Genomic DNA, 19,813 nt, shown 5'->3' with positions numbered 1-19,813 from the left:
TGCCCAAGGAAGTTGCGAATGCTCCATCCCTGGTAGTGTTCAAGGCCAGGTTGGACAGAGCCTTGGGTGACCTCGTTTAGTGTGAGGTGTCCCTGCCCATGGCAGGGGGTTGGAACTGAATGATGTGAAGGTCCTTTCCAACCCAAACCGTTCTGTGACTCTATGAAATGTAGTTTTGGAAAGCAGTGTTTGTGAAACATGACTCGATTCCTGGTTACTCTTTTTAATAAAGAATAATTTTAATGAAATGGAGATACCATAAAATATCTGGGGAACATCCAGCTGCCTTTTTAGCCTGCCAGAGAGTAATAGGAAGTGAGACCTCCAGGCTCTTGAATCCAGCCTCTAAGCCAGCGTCCTTCAGCATCAGTCATGCAAAGCTGAATGCACATACATATTCCTGCATGATTTTAGTGCTGAAAGATTACATCTTGTGTTGAGTCTGTGCTGTTCCTCATTCAGTGGGAAGGAATGTTGTCAAATGACATGTGCTCCTCAGCTTCCTGGTGACTGTGGTCTATGGTTCCTCATGTGCTCTGAGCTTTACTCTTTGCTGGAGTGAGAAATCGGTCCATGAACTGAATATCTCAGTTCATCTCAAGGGAATGCTCGTAGGATGGAATCAGTTCCTGCTACAGGAGAACAGGATTACATTTCTTGTGGTTTGCTGCTTACCACAGCACTGGAAAGAGACCAGTGCTGCAGAAGGGTGAGAGTCTGAGCTTCTGTGCTTGTCCATGGAGCCATAATCTCATTTTACTGAGGTAGGAACATGATGCTCATAGAATACTCCTGGTTTTGATGATTAGATGTTACTCTTGGAAAGAACACTGAAAGTTGTGGCTCCAAGAAAACATTTCAGGAAACTTTGCCATGCAAAATGCATAGTTTCATAGAAACAAATACAGTGCTGGGAGATCCAGTACTCAAAGCATCCATCAATCACAGAAAAACCTCTTTGTGACAGGACCCACAAAGCTTGTTTGAGGACTCCACTGCCCCAAACCACCTCAGTGCTGATAGAGTAACTGGTAGCAGCCTTTCTCTAAAGTATAGTCTTTGTTTGGGTGGTTGTTCCTCAGTGAGTTCATATGGATGTCTCCTTTACTTGGCAAGGTTTCTTTGGCTGAGGAGCTTTATTTTGTAGGACCTCTGCTGTCATTACGGCTTCTTTCCTGTCCTGTTATTGTCATCTGTCTGTGGTAGTAGAGAAGCCTTGGTTGGAAAGGACCGCGTGAGGCCATCTGCTCCATCCTCTCGTGTTGTACAGCTGGAAGTGTGCTTTGTGTGACAGCATTCTCATGCGTTCAAGAAATGAGTTGTAGGAGGAAAGTCAGTCCAGAGCTTCATCAACCAACAGGACAGCTCCCCTAAATGCTCTTGGGTCTGTCCTTATAGTGACAAACCAGATCAGGAGCCCAGCTCTTGTTTTCTCTTCAGATCTCAGTACTGAATGACCTTCTCCTCTACAGGGACCTGAGTGCTATAGTGTGCTTCAGAAAGGGGAAGGCTTTGCACAGCAAAGGCAGCAAGTTTGTAAACATGATCATCATAGAATCATAGAATGGTTTGGGTTGGAAAGGACCTTAAGATCATCCAATTCCAACCTCCTGCCATGGGCAGGGACACCTCACACTAAACCATGGCACCCAAGGCTTTGTCCAACCTGGCCTTGAACACAGCCAGGGATGGAGCATTCACAACTTCCTTGGGCAACCCATTCTAGTGCTTCACCACCCTCACAATAAAGAACTTCTTCCTTATATCCAATCTAAACTTACCCTGTTTAAGTTTTAACCCATTACCCCTTGTCCTATCACTGCAGTCCCTAATGAAGAGTCCCTCCCCAGCATCCCTATAGGCCCCCTTCAGATACTGGAAGGCTGCTATGAGGTGTCCATGCAGCCTTCTCTTCTCCAGGTTGAACAGCCCCAACTTTCTCAGCCTGTCTCCATACAGGAGGTGCTCCAGCCCCTGATCATCCTCGTGGCCTCCTCTGGACTTGTTCCAACAGTTCCATGTCCTTTTTATGTTGAGTACAGCAGAACTGCACACAATACTCCAGGTGAGGTCTCCTGAGAGCAGAATAAAGGGGCAGGATCACCTCCTTCGACCTGCTGGTCACGCTGCTTTTGATGCAGCCCAGGATACGGTTGGTTTCTGGGCTGTGAGCACACAGTGAAGCTGGCTCATGTGTCCAGTGCTGCTCCTGTGGGTGCCCCATTTGGGTAGGTTTCTGTGTGGTGCTGGTGCCTCTGAAGGGGGAGGTGACAGCAGAAGCAGCAGCACAAGTATTAGGGACAAACATGAGAATATGATCAGATAGAACATGAGCCTTAAGTTAGCAATCTGTGCGAGCCTGAGCTGCAGAGCAGTCCCTGGAGGTGTTTGAAATTGCATGGCTAAGCTCTTGGAATGTAAATGAATGTTTTCTGCTTCTCTGTGTGTGTATGATAACGTATTTGTCTGGTGGTGATGTTTACTGTTACTTGCTTGAAATCTGTTCTGGAAACACACTTAACCAAGTAGTCTGCTTTGTGAGTTCTAAATGCTTTGATTCAAACATTTCCAGTACATCAAAAATTAGAAGGACATTGTAACGTTGCTTATAATTTATTGTAGTAACTCACATTTTTTTAATGTAATTTCAATTAGAAATGGAATTTAGAGGTTGGTTTCCATTCCTGTAGAAAAATTGAAATCAAATATGGCATTTTCTACTCCACTTTTTCAGTTGCTTTCCTCAGGTGGCCACAGTTTGTGGCCGATGTGACAATCTTATGGCCTAGTGACAAGCAGGAGTGGTTTTGCGACTAGAAGAAAAGTGCATGGAAAGAACTAAACATCTATGAACATACCAGAAGTTGCAACATTTCTCCTCACTTCACTTTACATATGAAGTATCATTGCTGTGTATTTTCCTGCTGGGAAAAGCTCCACTCTCTATGTGCTGAGCTGGATTCTGGGCAGGAGCTGTTGCAGGAGGAGACTCCAGGCTTTTCCTTCCTGCAGTTCATGCAGTTTCTTCCTATACGGGTGTCTCCTGTCTCCAGGCTTTTGTTATTGCATAAGAAGGTTTTGTTCATAAGCAGACAGCAGGATGAGCATCTTCTAAATGTACCTGCTTACCTTGAAACATTGTATGTTCTACCACAACACAGCGTTCACTATTTTCTGTCTTTCGTAGTGTCTTACTGCTGTTTTCATGTTATGCTTTAAGTATTTCAGTTTCATGTTGTCACTTCATTGTCTCCTCGAAGTACTGCAGCTCCTTTTTGATACTTTTAGCAGGTGTAATTCTTTCTGGTGTTTGTATTTTAGCATGTTTCACAGGCACAGACATGGATTGTAGATGAAAGCAAGCATAAGAATCTCTTGGTGGCAGCAGAGCTAATATTAAGCCTTCTTACTTCTGATAGGTAGCAAAGCAGTGGCCATCTGCCCTGGTAATCTCTGAATCTGTTCCAGCTTGTACACCTATGGCTAAAGTTCAGTTCATGCATGGATTTTGTACCCAATATGCCGCTATTATCATTTGACATTGGCGTCTCTTTTTAACCACAAAGGGTGCAGACCTTTTTCTTTGGTTCAGTTCAGTTTTCCTCTTGTTTTTGACTAGTTCCCCTTTCTCACCCCCCCCATTTGTATTCAGTTCAGCTTTTGAACCCCTTGATGTGTGTCCCCAGTCTTCATCCTCACAGACTTTGAAGAATTCTTGCTTTCTGGTTCTTTATGGGTTTTAGTTCCTGTTCTGAATGCTGGTCAGCACCTCCAAGTCTCAGTTATAATCTTGTGTGCTGAGATGACAAGTAGATGTATGAAAAGCAGGCAGGAGGAATATCAGTTATAGTTTATATAATTGCCTACTTAGGAAAATTTAATGTATGTACATTTATAGTCATGTTTCTTTCTTAATATGAGCTATTTAGACTCTTAAGACAGTGCTTCTTGTGAAGCTGATGGCAGCTTAAAGAGCCTTGGTTTACTATAAAGATATTCAATGTGCCTCATGGCTCAGTGACAAAAATCCCTCTCTTTTAATATGGTTTCTTGTGTTCCATACTTACCCATTTGTAAGCTTGACTGTTTTTCTCTGAAGGTTTAAGAATAAATAAAACACATAATAATGTCCTCTTTGTAGGCAAAGCCTAACCCTGATGCTTTCATCTCTGAACTGATGTAGGTAATAATGGTGAATTCTGTATGCAACACTTCATTTGTGCCTAGTGACCTGTATTCTGCTGCAGTAATGGCACTCATTGCCTACCAGTAGGATCTTTGTGCTTCAGTTAGGTGGGCAAAACCTAATCTTGTTAATGAACAGGGTGAGACAAGGAAAACCACTGATGGTTTGCATGTGGCATGCCTGAGAGCTGGCAAATTGCTTGGGATTAATAGTGTGCTTTATTAGACAAGTACAGCCTTGCACAGAAATGAGGCCAGTGTGATTTCAGAGCTGTTTTCCTTTCTGTTTCTAATTGTATTCCTTTATTGTTACAGATATTTCAAGACTTCCCTTGCCAGCAGGTAAGTTCTCTTCTTTCATGTTTGTCTTGATGTGGCAGCAAGCAGCTTTTAAGGGCTTGCTTGCAATGTAGTCATGGTTTTATAGCATCAGAGTATTGGTTCTTCGTGGCACTGTCATGATGCTTAGACATGTGGGGAGCTGAGGTCTAAACAAAAGCTGTTGAAGTATGGATTTTTGTCGTATTTAAATAGTGTATTTTGACAAGGGGAGGAGGTAGCTGAGATGTGTTTATGTGCAGTTGTTAAATATGTGTGGGGTATAGTTAATGCTTGCAGCGGCTCAGCACAGTGTGTGATCCAGCTGTCAGAAAACCAGATTAGGAGCAGCCACAAATAGCGTTAGTGGTGAATCAGAGGGACAATGTGGAAGGAAACGTGGATAAAAGGAGTCTCCCTGGGTGGCAGCAGGGAAAGTGACAGACACATTCACTTGGCTGTTGGTCAGAGGTGACTTCTGTTGGATCTGAAAGGATCCCTCTGCTCTGTTGGACCCTGTGTCTCCTGTCAGTGGTGTTTAAAAGCTAAAACCCTCAGAACAATGACACCAAACCCACCAAAACCCTCAACCCTACCAAACCCCCAACCCCAACGACCTGATTTTGGTCTTATTTGGTTACTAGCCAAGTGTTAAGCTTTATAAATTGACTTGTGCTGGGGGCTCAACTTGTGATATAGCGCTCGGAATGAGGATGTCTTCTTTTCTCTATGAGATGGGATTTGTCTGTTCACTGTCTGTAATATGAATTTGGTTGTAGTGCATGGCAGCAGTGCACTTTTACTCCTGGTTGAGCAAGGGGTTGGATGTTCATTGTCAAGCCTTCTGCTTTTGTCCTTGGTCTGTGTTGGAGATTTTGCTTATGTATCCATTCTTTTATTTCTTCTCACTGAGATGTGCTTCGTATCTATCCACAAAATAGCTTTTCACAGGCAAGTATCTGAAGCATGATGGTTCTGAGTCAACAGGAATCTGCTCCAGAGGCAGTTGCTCTTTCCCATTTGAATCAAATGGCAATTGCACTTAAAAGCCTGAGAGCTGATCCGCTGTAGTCTTCCCACAGGAAAAAATCATGTCTGAAGCAGTCAGAAGGTCTCTAAATGTGGCAGAAGTTTGCTTTTAAGGAAGGCATCTTTAAAGTGACTTTGAGTGCTGGGAGCGGTTCTCAGACAGGGAAGTGCTTGTGGAGAACATGGGGGAAATAAATGCCTGGTGTTTTGGGCAGGCCGACAGGAAGGTGAGAGTTGTTGTGGGGTTTTTCAGCAGCTTCTAAAACAAGGATGTGTGAGGCAACTTGTTCCCAGTTTCCGTTTGGATTTGTAGAGTTTGGTATCGTGAATCTGGGCCACAAGGAGATGATTCTTGTCATTTTGGGGGTGCGTGTGGAAGTGTCTTCGTACTTTCTCCCTGTGTCATTGAAGAGCTGGGAGAAGGAAGAAATTTGCCCAGCATTTTGAAATGGACTTTAAATCAGCGACTGTAGCGATAGGACAAGGGGTGATGGGTTCCAGCTGAAACAGGGGGTGTTCAGGTTGGAGATAAGGCAGAAGCTCTTCCCTGTGAAGGTGCTGAGGCACTGGCACAGGGTGCCCAGAGAAGCTGTGGCTGCCCCATCCCTGGCAGTGTTCAAGGCCAGGTTGGACATAGGGGCTTGGAGCAAGCTGCTCTAGTGGAAGGTGTCCCTGGCTGTGGCAGGGGGTGCAATTGAACGACCTTTAAGGTCCCTTCCAACACAAACCATTCCATGACTGTGTGATGGACTTCATGTGCCTGTTTCATCTGCCAGTGACACCAGTACGGAATTAGGAGCACACTGAGTGATGGAATTAAAATTCAAAGGGAATTTGACAAATTGGAGAAATACCCAGGATAAAAGATAGAGTGCATTGGATAAAGATGAGGTTCTGCAACCAGAGGGGAAGTTGTAATCATCAGAACTTGTATCTGCAATAAATAATGGCATTTTCTCATTTCATGTTTTGAAGAACTTTGTCTTTTTCCTGGGTGCCACTTTTAGCAATGGACAATAGATGTCACTAGAAGTACTTTCTGTCACCTGGTTTTAGTGCTCTAGATTTGCATCATAATATTGGGGGTTTTGCAGTGCTTGAAGACTTCGCAGTAAGGAGGAGACTACTCAAAGCGGTCTTGTTTATGGTGCCTTGTTTGAGCTTATATTCCATGCACATTTGTTATGGTCAGTGCTATAGCGGGGTCACCCAGAACACTTCCTTTTTCACTTTGATTTCCTAGCAAGATCCTCTTGTAAAGAAGGATTGATGTGCTGTGGGATACATTAGTTAACTCCTCGATCAGGAGAGCTATCCCACACTAATCCATCACTGCTTTGCAGTCTGTGGGTCAATTGGTTTTTTACTACCTTGTGATTGAGGCCATGGAGATGAATGTAGAGTTTTGGAATATGAAACAACAAGGGCTTGGAAGCACAACATCTTAAGCTATTATCATTTCAGAGATGGACAGAGAACAGTGTACTTGTGTCTCGATGTGAAGTTATCTCAGAACGTCTGTGCCCAGTATGCCTGGATGGATTAAAGTCTAGTTTCCTTTGGTAAATGCGGTGAAACTTTGTCTTTTGGCACTGTTAGGATTAAAACCATTCCCTCCTGGATTTTGTCACTCTCTGAACTTGAGCTATAGTGTCTGTGTGCTTCAGGTGACTTTTCTTTAGGCTTGGTCCTTTGTTCTTGATCCTGTGGTGCAAATAAGTATTCATTCAGAATGAAGAAATAGTAAAGAAGCAAGAAGCTTTACTGAAGAACTACACCAGATGGGTACAGGAGCATAAAGACAATAGAAGACAATAGCATTTACTGGGGTTTCAGTTAAAAATGGAAATTGGTGTTCTTGCTGATCTATTACTTCTAGAAGCCGACCTTCTTCTGGACTTTAAGCTGCTGGTCACAGCCCTTTGAGCCTGACAGTGCAGACACTTTCAGGTCATCTCACTGCCCATTTATTTAGTCCAAACTTCCATCAGTTTGTCTACTAAGGTGTTGTCATGGAAAACAGTGTTGAAAGGCTTGCTAAAGTAAAGAGAAAGCACATCTCCTCATCCATCCAGGTAGCATTTTCATCATAGAACTCCATTAGGTTGGTGAGGCATGACTTTCATAGAATCATAGAATAGTTTGGGTTGGAAAGGACATTAAGATCATCAAGTTCTAACCCCCCTGCCCAATCCAATCCCAAGTTCCAACACCTCACACTAAACCATGTCAACCAAGGCTTCGTCCAGCCTGGCCTTGAACACTGCCAGGGATGGAGCATTCACAACCTCCTTGGGCAACCCATTCCAGTGCCTCACCACCCTTACAGGTGGTGAGGCAATTTCCCTTACAGGAAATAATTTCTTCCTTATATCCAATCTAAACTTCCCCTGTTTAAATCTGAACCCGTTACCCCTTGTCCTATCACTACAGTTCCCAATGAAGAGTCTATCCCCAGCATCCCTATAGGCTGCCTTCAGATACTGGAAGGCTGCTCTGAGGTCTCCACGCAGCCTTCTCTTCTCCAGGCTGAACAGCCCCAACTTTCTCAGCCTGTCTCCATATGGGAGGTGCCCCAGTCCCCTGATCATCCTCCCTTCAGATATCCATGCTGACTACTTATGGTCACCGTCTTGTCCCCATGCATTTAGAAATGGCTTCCAGGGTGATGAGCTCCCTGTCAGGAATGGAGGTACCTGTACCTTAACAGCCTGTAGTTACCCAGACCCTCCCTTCTTGTCCTTCCTGAAGACAGGAGTTCCATTTGCTTTCTTCCAGCTCTCAGGAACCTCACCCATTTTCCGTGAGTCTGTGAAATGGTTTATAGATGAGACACTTGCCTTGGAAGCAGACCATTGGTTTTCTAGGAATATGCATAGGGATTGAGAAAAAAGGAGGAGATGGGGTAGAAGGAAAGAGTTTTAATGTAAAGTAATCACAGTAGGATTTAAACAGAAATTCAGGACATAAATCATGAATACTGTGAATGATGTGGCACCCCAGTGACTGCTTTAGGCTGTTTTTATGCTCAAAGAAGGTGAAATTTGCTGTATTTATCGCTTAGTGGGACTATGACATGGTACATGAGGAAGTGTAGGGATCAGGAGTCAGTGATGTGAAAGGTCCTTTGAGTCCTATGCCCGGTGTTCCTATAAAGGTGAAGAAGCTGGTAAAGGTGAAGAACAAACAAAAACCACAGCAGTTTAGCACATTCCTGTATCATTTCCTGGCTGTAGCTCTGGCTCCCAAGGTTTTGGGGGACATACTCTTGTGAGGATCGTTCTTGTTTGCTCCTATGCAGTCATCTCAGTGTATTCCAGTAGTCAAAGGGGCATCATTGTGTCACTTAAATATATACTGTGTAAGGTTTTCTCCTTCTGTGTTCTATTTCACTGCTGTTGTAGGACAAATTGGAATTTATCTGCTTCCTTTGAAATTAATACCATGGGTTATGTCTTTAGAATGGGAATTTTGCTGTTTGGAGGGATAGGGTTGCTCTTCTGGGGGAAAATGTTCAACTTTTTCTTGCAAGTGACAGAAAAAAAGGTGTTCTCTTTTAGGGGAGGGAAACACCTGGGATAGAAAGTATTGAATTTTATGGGGTTTTGTCAGAGGAATTTCACAGGAGGACTTAGAACTCTCTACTACATGCTGTCAAAAGGTAAATAACTTGTAATGTTTTTCTTAGAAGAGGATGCTTATTTGCTATGACAAGATGTTCAGCTGTTCTAGAGTCAAAGGAATACAGACTGAAAATGCTCATTTGTGATTTGTGTGCCATTAAATATTCTCTTTCATTCTGTTTGAAACAAAACGGGTGTCTAGGACTGCACTGGCAGCTCAGATACAACTAACTGAAGCAGTCTGTAAGTGACGTGAATAGAGTTCATTCCATGCTGTTCACCCAGACCTGTGTTCTTGATGACAAACTGGCTGGTGATGGTAGTGCAGAGCAAGCTGAAGGGCCATTGATAAAGGTTATTCAAGCAGTGTGCTAGATCTAGAGCTGAACTCTACCAAGAAATGTGACATTTAGCAGATTTCTGCAGAAGAAATCCTAATTCATAGAACCACAGAATGGTTTGGGTTGGAAGGGACCTTAAATCTCACCCAGCTCCAACCCCCTGCCACTTGCAGGGACACCTTCCACCAGGGCAGGTTGCTCCAGGCCCTGTCCAGCCCGGCCTTGATCACTTAATTCTTTGGCCTTGGGGGACAGCAGCATAAGGAATGCTCATGTCACAAGTGGAGGTTGCTGTTGGCTTGCTAAAGTGGCGAAGTGGAGCTGGTGCTCTCATTTCAATGGGTACCTTTGTGAAGACCTTACTGAGTGTTCCTGTCCAGCAACAAATCCTGCTGGAGCAAGACATCCTGGTAGCAGCAGAGCAGATAGACTGTGGTCTGCTTTGTACTTGGTGTGTGCAGGGAACTCATTTCCAGAGCTGTAGTTAAGCATCAGCTGGAGAGAGTTGCTTTTATGTTTCAAGACAAGGAGTGATGGGTTAAAACTTAAACAAAGGAGATTTAGGATGGAGATAAGGCAGAAGTTCTTCCCTGTGAGGGTGCTGAGGCGCTGGCACAGGGTGCCCAGAGAAGCTGTGGCTGCCCCATCCCTGGCAGTGTTCAAGGCAAGGTTGGACACAGGGGCTTGGAGCAAGCTGCTCTAGTGGAAGCAGTCCCTGCCCGCGGCAGCAGGGGTTGGAACTGGATGAGCTTTGGGGTCCCTTCCAACCCAAACCATTCTAAGGTTAGCTGTACTCAAGTGTGCTCCTGGTCATTTATCATGGACACTGTGTGGTTGGAAATTTTCAAAGCACTTTTTAAGGGTATTTGCTAAGAGATTAGGAACTTAGAGCACGATTTTTGCTGTAGTGTAGGCTTTGGTAGTTTGTAAATGTTTGCTGGTGTTGAAGATGGAAGACAGGGAGCTGTAATAAAGGCACGAGGATGTTACGAATGAGTGATTCTGTTGCTTCCTTAGAACACACGGAGCCGTCTGTGGCAGGCACTCAGTGTCTTGTTCTGGTGGAGAATTAGTTAAGGAAAACATGAAGTTTGTAAAAACTGAAGAAATGAATAATAATGGTACATGCGCACGAGACCTCAGGCTTTCTTGGGTGAGTGCATTGGAGATGCTTCCTGTTGCATCAGTGTGTTAGGACCCAAGGGTATCGTAGCAGCAAGTGTGAAGTAAAGGAAGGGTGGGGATGACAGCGTTACTGAAAGCAAGGCTCTGCAAATCAAGCTTGGTCTTGCAGAGTTGGTTTATGTAAAATCTAAGCTGTTCGAGTGTGGTTTTGTTGTGTGAGACCTGGGTTGGGAGCAGCGCGGGAGCTGCTCCCAAATACACAGGAGCTTGTTTGAAGCAGAACAGCACGGGCTGCAGTGAAGCAAGAAGAAAAACATTGCCTGGCTGGACTTGTATCAACTACTTTGTTGTAAGGAAAATGACCATGAATAGAGGACTCTGTGAGCTTCCCTCTAGTTTGTTTTTGCATCCTTGACAGCTCTTAATGTTCCAGTGCTCAGCTCATGTAGCTGGAGAGTAACTTTTTTATCTCATGGTTTCTTTGCTCAGCAGAAAATTGGAAAAATTGTAGATATTGTACAAGTGACATCTCCCCTCCTTCCTTTTCTGATTTCATAACCTGCAGAATGCTTTGGGTTGGAAGGGACCTTTAAGCTCATCCAGTTCCAACCCCTGCCATGGTCAGGGACACCTTCTCTGCCTAAGAGCTCATCTCAGTCTCCCCTTGGGCAGGTTGAAGCCATTCCCCTTGGCCTGTCCCTACAGGCCCTTGTCCCAAGCCCCTCTCCAGGTTTCCTGCAGCCCCTTTAGGCACTGGAGCTGCTCTAAGGTCTCCCCTTCAGGAGCCTTCTCTTCTCCAGGCTGACCCAGCCCAGCTCTCTCAGCCTGGCTCCAGAGCAGAGCTGCTCCAGCCCTCGCAGCATCTCCATGGCCTCCTCTGCACTCGCTCCAACAGCTCCAGGTCCCTCTTGTGCTGCTGCCCCAGAGCTGGATCAGGACTGCAGGGGGGGTCTCCCCAGAGCACAGCAGAGGGGCAGGATCCCCTCCCTGAGCTGCTGCTCACGCTCTGGGGGTGCAGCCCAGCACACGGGGGGGTTCTGGGCTCAAGCGCACACTGAAGCCGGGTCATGGGGAGCTTCTCATCGACCAACACCCCCAAGTCCTTCTCCTGAGGGCTGCTCTCAATCCAGTCTCTGCCCAGCCTGGGCTTGTGCTCTTCAGAAGGTTAAGAACATATTTAAGATACTATCCAAACAGGTTCTCATAGCTGTGATGTTTCTGGTTTTACTATGAAACACTGCAGAATGTGTTTTGTCAGGTATAGAGCTGGGGCTCCTCAGGTTTTCATGGGGAAGGGTCAAACAGAAAAACCACCACTACCAATCTGTTCTTGTAGCAAGCACGTGCTTCCTCAGGTATTTATTCTGATGAGGGGTCCAGGTAACAGGAGTGGGTTGTGAAATGCCTGTGCCTCTGTTGGTGGGTTGGGATTACCCTGGAGATGATGTGAAACTGAAGAAACTCTTGAGGAGCTGTTCAATGCTGGCACAGAAGCGTTTTCCAGATTCTGTCTTCATTCAGTAGTTGGGGGTTGGAGCTGGATGGTCTTAAGGTCCTTTCCACCCCAAAACTGTGGTTCTGTTACTCTGTCCCTTTAAAAAGACGTTTAAAACTAAACTCTCTGTTAGTCTCCATTCGGGTGATCTGCTGGCATGGTTTCACATGGTTTGAATGTTTAGGCTTTACGTTAAGTTTCTTCACAGCAGCTCTTTCTCTGAGGGGTTTAATGTAGAGAAATACCGGAACTCTATTTCCAGCAGTAGTAGAATGGATGTTGTGCTTCTCATTTACCTGCTTTTTACCTCAATCTATGAAGGCTGGGCCAGGGTGTAAGCACACATCACTGGGGATGGTTTTCTGCTTATCCTGCAGGCACTTTACAGGCACCTCCAGCAAAATGGTTCAACGTCTTAGTGGAGCAAACATCCATGGGCTCAAAGAGCAGCTGAGCTGCTAATGATAACAGACTGCAACCAGGGCTTTTAGTCCCACGAACACATCATTGATTAGCACTGAAGTTGCTGCTGACTGTTCCCTGGTCTACTACGTGTCCTCCAAGAGGAGTAGTAAGAGGTTTTGTTGGAACTTGAGGCCTTGTGATAAAGGTGAAGGAGCCAAATGGTACAGTGAGATGTTAGAGGTAGTCATGATCATTGAGGTTCTTTTAACATCAGTAATGGAATTACTGAGATTTTTATGTAGAACTCCTAAAGGAAGTTCTGTATAAACTTGAAGGACACTAATGAGGTTTAATGACCTGCATCCCTCAAACTTAAGGGGGAAAAGGAAGGCTGTCCTTCTACCCAGAGCAGAATTGAGTAGCCTTAATTCATTCCTTAAAGATACTTAACCTATTAAGATGGCAGTTTAAAGATTATTCCTGTGCTTTCATTTAGGGCTGCTTGAGCATCTCTGCTATCAGTTTAAGTTGGCTGTGCTTTGTTCTCTGTGTCATGGCAGCAGGACAAGGCTTACAGTCTTCCTCTGTTTCTGCATGCACTGATTTTTGTCCCAGTCTCTTGTTTTCTTAATGGCTTTAGTTCTTGGTTGACAGCTTTAGTGTCTTGGTTGAAATGTATTAAATAGGATTGTGGAGGGCAACAGCACAGAGCGTTTGGAAGTGGTGTTCAGCAGCTCAGTACTACACAAGAGAATGAGTTCTTGGCCTGTCAGATGCTGTTACCTTGTTCTGTGCTGTTTGTAATGTAGGTCATTCTGGCTGCCATCAGAAAAGGCTTTGTTTTCACATCTGGAGCGTGACCAGCAGGTTGAAGGAGGTGATTGTGCCCCTCTACTCTGCTCGCTTAGAGTATTGTGTGCAGTTCTGGCGTCCTTAACATACAAAGGACATGGAACTGTTGGAACAAGTCCAGAGGAGGCCACGAGGATGATCAGGGGCTGGAGCCCCTCCCGTATGAAGATAGGCTGAGAAAGTTGGGGCTGTTCAGCCTGGAGAAGAGAAGGCTGCGTGGACACCTCATAGCAGCCTTCCAGTACCTGAAGGGGGCCTACAAGGATGCTGGAGAGGGACTCTTCATTAGGGACTGTAGTGATAGGACAAGGGGTGATGGGTTAAAACTGTGTCCTGGGTTTAGCAGTAGCAGTCATTTTTCTCCTTCTTGGTAGCTGGTGCAGTGCTGTGTTTCGACTTTCGGGCTGGGAACAAAGCTGATAAAAATGATGTTTTGGTTTGGCCAAGGACTTTGTGAGCCTCATGCTCTGCCAGGGAGGAGGGGAAGCTGGGAGGAAGCAGAGACAGGACACCTGATCCAAACTGACCAAAGGGGTATTCCATACCACAGCATGTCATGCCCTGCATGTAACTGGGAGTTACCCGGAAGGGGCTAGGTGGACTACAGGGTTGGAGGAGGTATCGGTCGGTGCTTGGTCGGGCTGGGGGGGGTGAGTTATCAGTCGCCTGGTGATGGGGTGTTGTATTCTCTTCCCTTGTTATTTCCTTTATCATTACTATTATTGGTGGTAGCAGCAGTGATTTGTGTTATACCTTAGTTACTAGACTGTTCTTATCTCAACCCATGGGAGTTGCATTCTTTCTGATTCTCCTCTCCGTCCCTCCAGGAGTAGGGGGAGGGCAAGAAAAGGGGGGGAGTGGGTAACAAGCTGTCTGGGTGGGGTTAAACCACGACAAACTGAAACAGGGAAGTTTAGATTGGATCTGAGGAAGAAGTTCTTTACTGTGAGGGTGCTGAGGCACTGGAATGGGTTGCTCAGGGAGGTTGTGAATGCTCCATCCCTGGCTGTGTTCAACGCCAGGTTGGACAGAGCCTTGGGTTGCATGGTCTGGTGTGAGGTGTCCCTGCCCATGGCAGGGGGGTTGGAACTTGATGATCTTAAGGTCCATTCCAACCCTAACCATTCTGTGATTCTATGATTCTATCTTCTCTACCTTTTGAAGCCATCAGGTACTTAACACCTCTTCCCCTAGACCTGAGGAATGGCTGTCCCCAAGATTTAGCTTTTCCAGCTGTATCAGTTGGTGGGTATTGGTCTTGCCTAGTTTAATTTTTATAACAGCTTTTTTGAATGTGCTTTCAGCTGCATCAAAACACTGCATTTCCTCCTGACATTGTCCTCAAGTCAACAGAAAGAGTTTAGTGTGCTTAAAAGATCAGTGGAATTTGGAGCTGCGGAGAAGAGGTTGTATGGGTCTGCTCATGCGTTTGTGTATTACAGAGATGCAGACCGGGGCTATTTGCTGTCTTTGGAATCCTGAGTGCAGTTTCATCTGGTTTCACAGCTGGTTCGCTCACCTAACTTGAGCTTTATTTGGTGGTGAGCTCCTGAAAGGCTTCTCAAATGCAAGCAACATGTTCTTGTGTTTCTGACCACTCTGATATCTCTCTGCAGGCATTTCTGTAGGCAAACAGAGCTGGCTCAAGAGAGCTGTGCTGACGACAGCCTGTCTTGTGTAACTGGAGGAACAAATGAGGCGATTTAAAGTGGTGGATTGCTGCACCCATTAAAAGGTTTTGTTTTAGTTGAAGATGACCTTTGATTCCCCATAACACAGCATAAAATGACTGCCTGAGGAACTGCTCCTAGAAAGTTCATTGCTGTTCCATGAAGCAGTGATAGAGGTAAATGTTCTTGTGAAGTGAGTGTCTCCTTGGTATAAAACTGGGAGAGAGGATGATGAAAGTGAATAGGGATTGGACTTTCTGTGGTTAAGGCTGAGCTACACTGGGCTTTCATAGAGGTTCTCCTAAACAAGTCCTCAAACACTGTTGGAGTTTCTCATACAACAGTTTTGAATCCTAATTGTGCTCACTGGAGGGGGGGGCAGGTTTGGGTCTATTTAACAGTATTTCCATAGACTCTTAGACTGGTCTGGGTTGGAAGGGACCTTAAAGCTCATCCACTTCCAACCCCTGCCACGGGCAGGGACACCTTCCACTAGAGCAGGTTGCTCCAAGCCCCTGTGTCCAGCCTGGCCTTGAGCACTGCCAGGGATGGGGCAGCCACAGCTTCTCTGGGCACCCTGTGCCAGCGCCTCAGCACCCTCACAGGGAAGGACTTCTGCCTAAGAGCTCAGCTCAGTCTCCCCTCTGGCAGTTTAAAGCTATTCCCCCTTGTTCTGTCACCACGTGCCCTTGTAAATGTCCCTTTCCGGCTTTGTTGTTGGTCCCTTCAGGCAGTGGAAGCTGCTCTAAGGTCTCCCTAGAGCCTTGTTTTTTGAAGACGTTAGTCTTTGCTTCCTAGGTTGGGCACAGACTTTGCTGAAGCAATAGAGCAGCCTTAGAATCGTACAATTATAGCATAGTGTTGGAAAGGACCTTAAGATCATTCAAGTTCCACCTCCCTGCCATGGGTAGGGATGCCTTACTCTAGGCCATGTCACCCAAGGCTCTGTCCAGTCTGGCCTTGAGCACACCAGGGATGGAGCATTCACAACTTCTTGGGCAACCCATTCCAGTGCCTCAGTACTGTCACAGTAAAGAACTTCCTCCTTAGATCCAATCCAAACTTCCCATTTAAGTTTTAACCCATTACCTCTTGTCCTGTCACTACAGTCCCTAATGAAGAGTCCCTCCCCAGCATGCCCATAGCCCCCCTTCAGACACTGGAAGCTGCTCTGAGGTCTCCACGCAGCCTTCTCTTCTACAGGCTGAACAGCCCCAACTTTCTCAGCCTGTCTTCATATGGGAGGTGCTCCAGTCCCCTGATCGTCCTTGTGGCCTCCTGTGGACTTGTTCAACAGCTCCATGTCCTTTTTATGTTGAAGACACCAGAACTGCACACAGTACTCCAAGTGAGGTCTCACAAGAGCAGAGTAGAGGGGCAGGATCACCTCCTTCGACCTGCTGGTCACACTCCTCTTGATGCAAGCCAGGATATGGTTGGCTAAACACCAGCTTAGTGCCGGTGTTACGAAACTTCAAAAAGATGGTATGTAAAAATGAATTACGAGTTTTCTGTCTGCTTAAAGGGAGTCAGCACTGGTGGTTGATTCATTCTATAACACTGGAACTTTAATGTTCCAGAGCTATTTGTCTTAAGCCTGCAAGTGTTTGTTTATACATCAGGGCTTTATGCTCTGCTTATGCTTCACTAAGGAATACAGTTACTACTGTTCCTTGAGTGTGTTTTTAAATACAGATGGGAGAATACTGCATTATTGTGAGCTCATCTTTCCATTGCATGTAATGGTTTGGAAGTGTGAGGAATTGCTCCCTTTGTGTTTGTGTTTTGTGTAACACTGGGAACCTTTGAAAAGCAGACATTCTGAGATGCAGTGATACAGCAATCAGGTGCAATTCTGTGATAAAAATACATTTACAGCTAAGTCTTTTTGTAAGCTCTTGTTCTAACTTTGTGGTTAGCATGAGGAGTGGAAGCAGGACAAGGGACACATGTCCAGACAAGGCCAGTGCATGTAAACTAATTGGACCCTCTCTGGCTGCACCCCTTTCTTTTGTGTTACTAAATAGATGAGGGAGAAAGCCCCGATATGAGCAGACCCTGAAGAGACTTGCTGACCCATAAGCAACTTTATTCTCCTAAATCCCTCCCGTTAGATTTGACTAATTGTTTCTAGGTTACCCTTGAATTAATGAAGAGGGGGTTTAAGATCATATGGAAGGTAACTGATCTGCTCATGGGTCCTTTCCACAGAACAGATGTAATCCTCACAGAATGCGCTTCCTTTAAACAGCATCCAAGGGTTGGAATCCTCCCCTTGAGGTACCTTCTGCTGTGTTTGCCTCATCAGTAAAGGTTTTCGCCATAGATAGAGGAAGCTTTATAAGGTCAGAAAGGTTTTGGTGCCCATTCTGGATTGCCTTGTCTCACTCTGCCTGTCACCCCTCTTCTTTCTCCCTGTCTGAGAAGGCTGAAAAGGACTGTGAATTGATAAGTACAGTGAGCAAAGTTATCAGACCTGATTTTGCAGTAAAACAAAGGAGCAGGATGTGTAGGGTTCACTTTTTCTCCTTAATTTTCCAGGTCTCCATGAAGCAGATTTTTGGTTTTAAGCATTGAATTGTGAAGGAACTCCCTGAAGTTGGAACTGGATGATCCTAAGGTCCTTTCCAACCCAAACCATTCTTTGATTCTGTGAAAGATGTCTTGAGGATAGCAACAGTTTTGTTGGTTGCGTTTTTTGGTGAATAGCCTAGAACGTGTAGAGGAGGAAGACTGGAATCAGTGGCCTAAAGAAGGAGTAATTTTAAACCATTTTGGGTTTTCATGGTGCTGACTTTATACTTCTCTATAGTGAACCTTCACAAAGTAAATGGAAGGAAGTGGGAGAACACAAGTGGGTTGTAACGTCCACTCGCAAGGACTACAACTGCTACAACTCTGATGCCTGGAAATGAACCCAACCTGTATAGAATCATAGAATGAATTTTAAAAGTGGACAGTCTGTTTATGAACTAACAAACATAAACCTAGTGATCGTTCTAACATCTCTGGTCTTAACAGCATGGGCTAGGGAGGATCCTTTTGGAAGGGGACATATGGGCAACTTCAGTAATGCTACGTTCCTCTGACCTTTTCCCAGCATCCTGCTCTGTTTCCTATCCCTACCTCTCAGTTGGGATTTGAAAATGAAAGCAGGGAATTCTGTCAAATACTGTTTTAAGATGTAGTTCGGAGGATAGTAAGGCGAATTTGGTGAGCATGGGCCAGAAGGTGATGAGGTGTTGCTTTAGTACTCTGGACTTTTCAGAAACACCCTATGTATATTGGACTATAAAGCTCACCAACTGAGGAAGATAGCAATAAATTTAGTATTGGATTAAATGTATGGCAAAAGAAGGTCTTAAGCAGACATCCAGCAGTTCATATGCTAGAATGATTTTGTTGGGGTAGTGGAATCTTCTGGTCATTTGAAGCACTGTTTTCTTCGCTTCTGGGCTATCGACTACCCCAAGTTGAAGGTAAGAAGTTTGAGCTTTCACTCTGTTGCACTCTTTCATATCTCAAGCATTCTCTGAGCAAGAACTCTTCAAGCAGGTACCACTACAAGTTCAACATGAAGACTAAAGTCACAAATCCCAGTTTGTAATTTCATTGGTGGCAACCTCACAAAAGAGCTCTTGGCTTTACAGGCTATGCATGTTACTGGTTTGCTTTGCAGGGGGGGGTTGGAACTAGGTGATCTTTAAGGTCCCTTCCAACCCAAACCATTGTTTGATTCTATCGCTTCCCTAGACTTTACTAAGTCTACTCTTTGCCCTTTCTCTTCAGGAGAAAAGTGGCCTGATTTAATCTTAGAGCATGGAATTGGAGTTTGTCCATATTGCAAAGATTTGGAGACAAGGTAGATTTCCAAGACAGCTTTAGCAAACTTGAGCTTAGTGTAAGGTAGACTTCAGGAGCCATAATTCCGGATGTGATGTAAAGGTGATGTACCATTGTTCAGCAGTTCCTGTGAATAAAGGAGATGCTTGACTAAAGAGGAGACACAAAATAATTGTAGTAATTAAAAATACCCCAACCATGTGAGGAACAAGAGGATGAAGATGGATGAAGATTACAGTGAAGTGTCAGTGTTTGGAGAGCATGTTTGCTTGGTACAACCTTGGGAAAGCCAAAGGGATGAGGATGCAGAAGGTTATCACATGAGCAATAAACATGTTTTCAGCTTAAGAACAGTCACTGAGCACACTTCATCTTTACAGGCTGGTCTGCAGTTGTCTCAATAGAAAGCATTTGTGGCTTTATAGAGAAAAAATCCTCCACTTTTCCTGAGGGCAGACTTAGTTTGGGAGCTCTCATTATTGTATTAGCAAAACTAATGCAGTGAAGAAATGTTCTTTGTCCATCTCTTACATCAATACAGAGATCTTCTCAAACTAAATGTGTGTGTTCCTCAGCTTCAGTAACTACCAGAGGAATAAACAGTAGCTGTGAAGTGGCTAAAACTCCAACTGAACAAGTCGAGAATCACAGTGGTGGTTGTGATGTGATTGCTATGCTTCAGGCTGTGGCTCTTCATTCTTGTCTTAAGAAGCGAATGGGCTGCTCTCTTCTCTCTGCTGGAAGGAGATGTCTGGTGCTGGGTGTTCATCCGGTAGCTGAGAGGTTGCAGAAAAGGAACTGAAAAAAACCAACCTTTGGTATTGGTTGGTGAGGAACTGAACATGAGCGAGCTTCAGTGTGTGTTCATAGCGCAGAAAGCCAACTGTATCCTGGGCTGCATCAAAAGGAGCGTGACCTTCAAAGGAG

The 19,813-nt window shown here is 45.0% G+C and overlaps 1 protein-coding gene and 1 long non-coding RNA gene across 3 annotated transcripts in view; one reads left to right on the top strand and one right to left on the bottom strand.

Annotated features, from left to right (window-relative positions):
• PTK2 (protein tyrosine kinase 2) overlaps positions 1-19,813 on the top strand; it is a 201,829-nt gene that overhangs the window by 36,428 nt on the left and 145,588 nt on the right. Inside the window, exon 3 of one of the 2 annotated variants that reach the window (XM_061374196.1) lies at positions 4,501-4,527. The exons of the other annotated variant lie outside the window; for it this stretch is intronic. The gene's annotated coding sequence lies outside the window, so the exon portion shown is untranslated. The remainder of the gene's footprint in view (positions 1-4,500; positions 4,528-19,813) is intronic. 2 annotated transcript variants of the gene reach the window in all.
• Positions 1-19,813, bottom strand: part of LOC133223477 (uncharacterized) — a 254,198-nt gene that overhangs the window by 99,603 nt on the left and 134,782 nt on the right. The window contains exon 2 of the long non-coding RNA XR_009728587.1: positions 14,273-14,379. This is a non-coding gene — a long non-coding RNA (uncharacterized LOC133223477). The remainder of the gene's footprint in view (positions 1-14,272; positions 14,380-19,813) is intronic.

The sequence above is a fragment of the Neopsephotus bourkii genome, unplaced genomic scaffold, assembly GCF_033783945.1.
Source record: "Neopsephotus bourkii isolate Nb327-2 ecotype Australia unplaced genomic scaffold, CSIRO-AGI_Nbou_v1 NB_1637, whole genome shotgun sequence".
Lineage (NCBI taxonomy): Eukaryota > Metazoa > Chordata > Aves > Psittaciformes > Psittacidae > Neopsephotus > Neopsephotus bourkii.
This window is presented reverse-complemented; position numbering and strand designations above follow the sequence as displayed.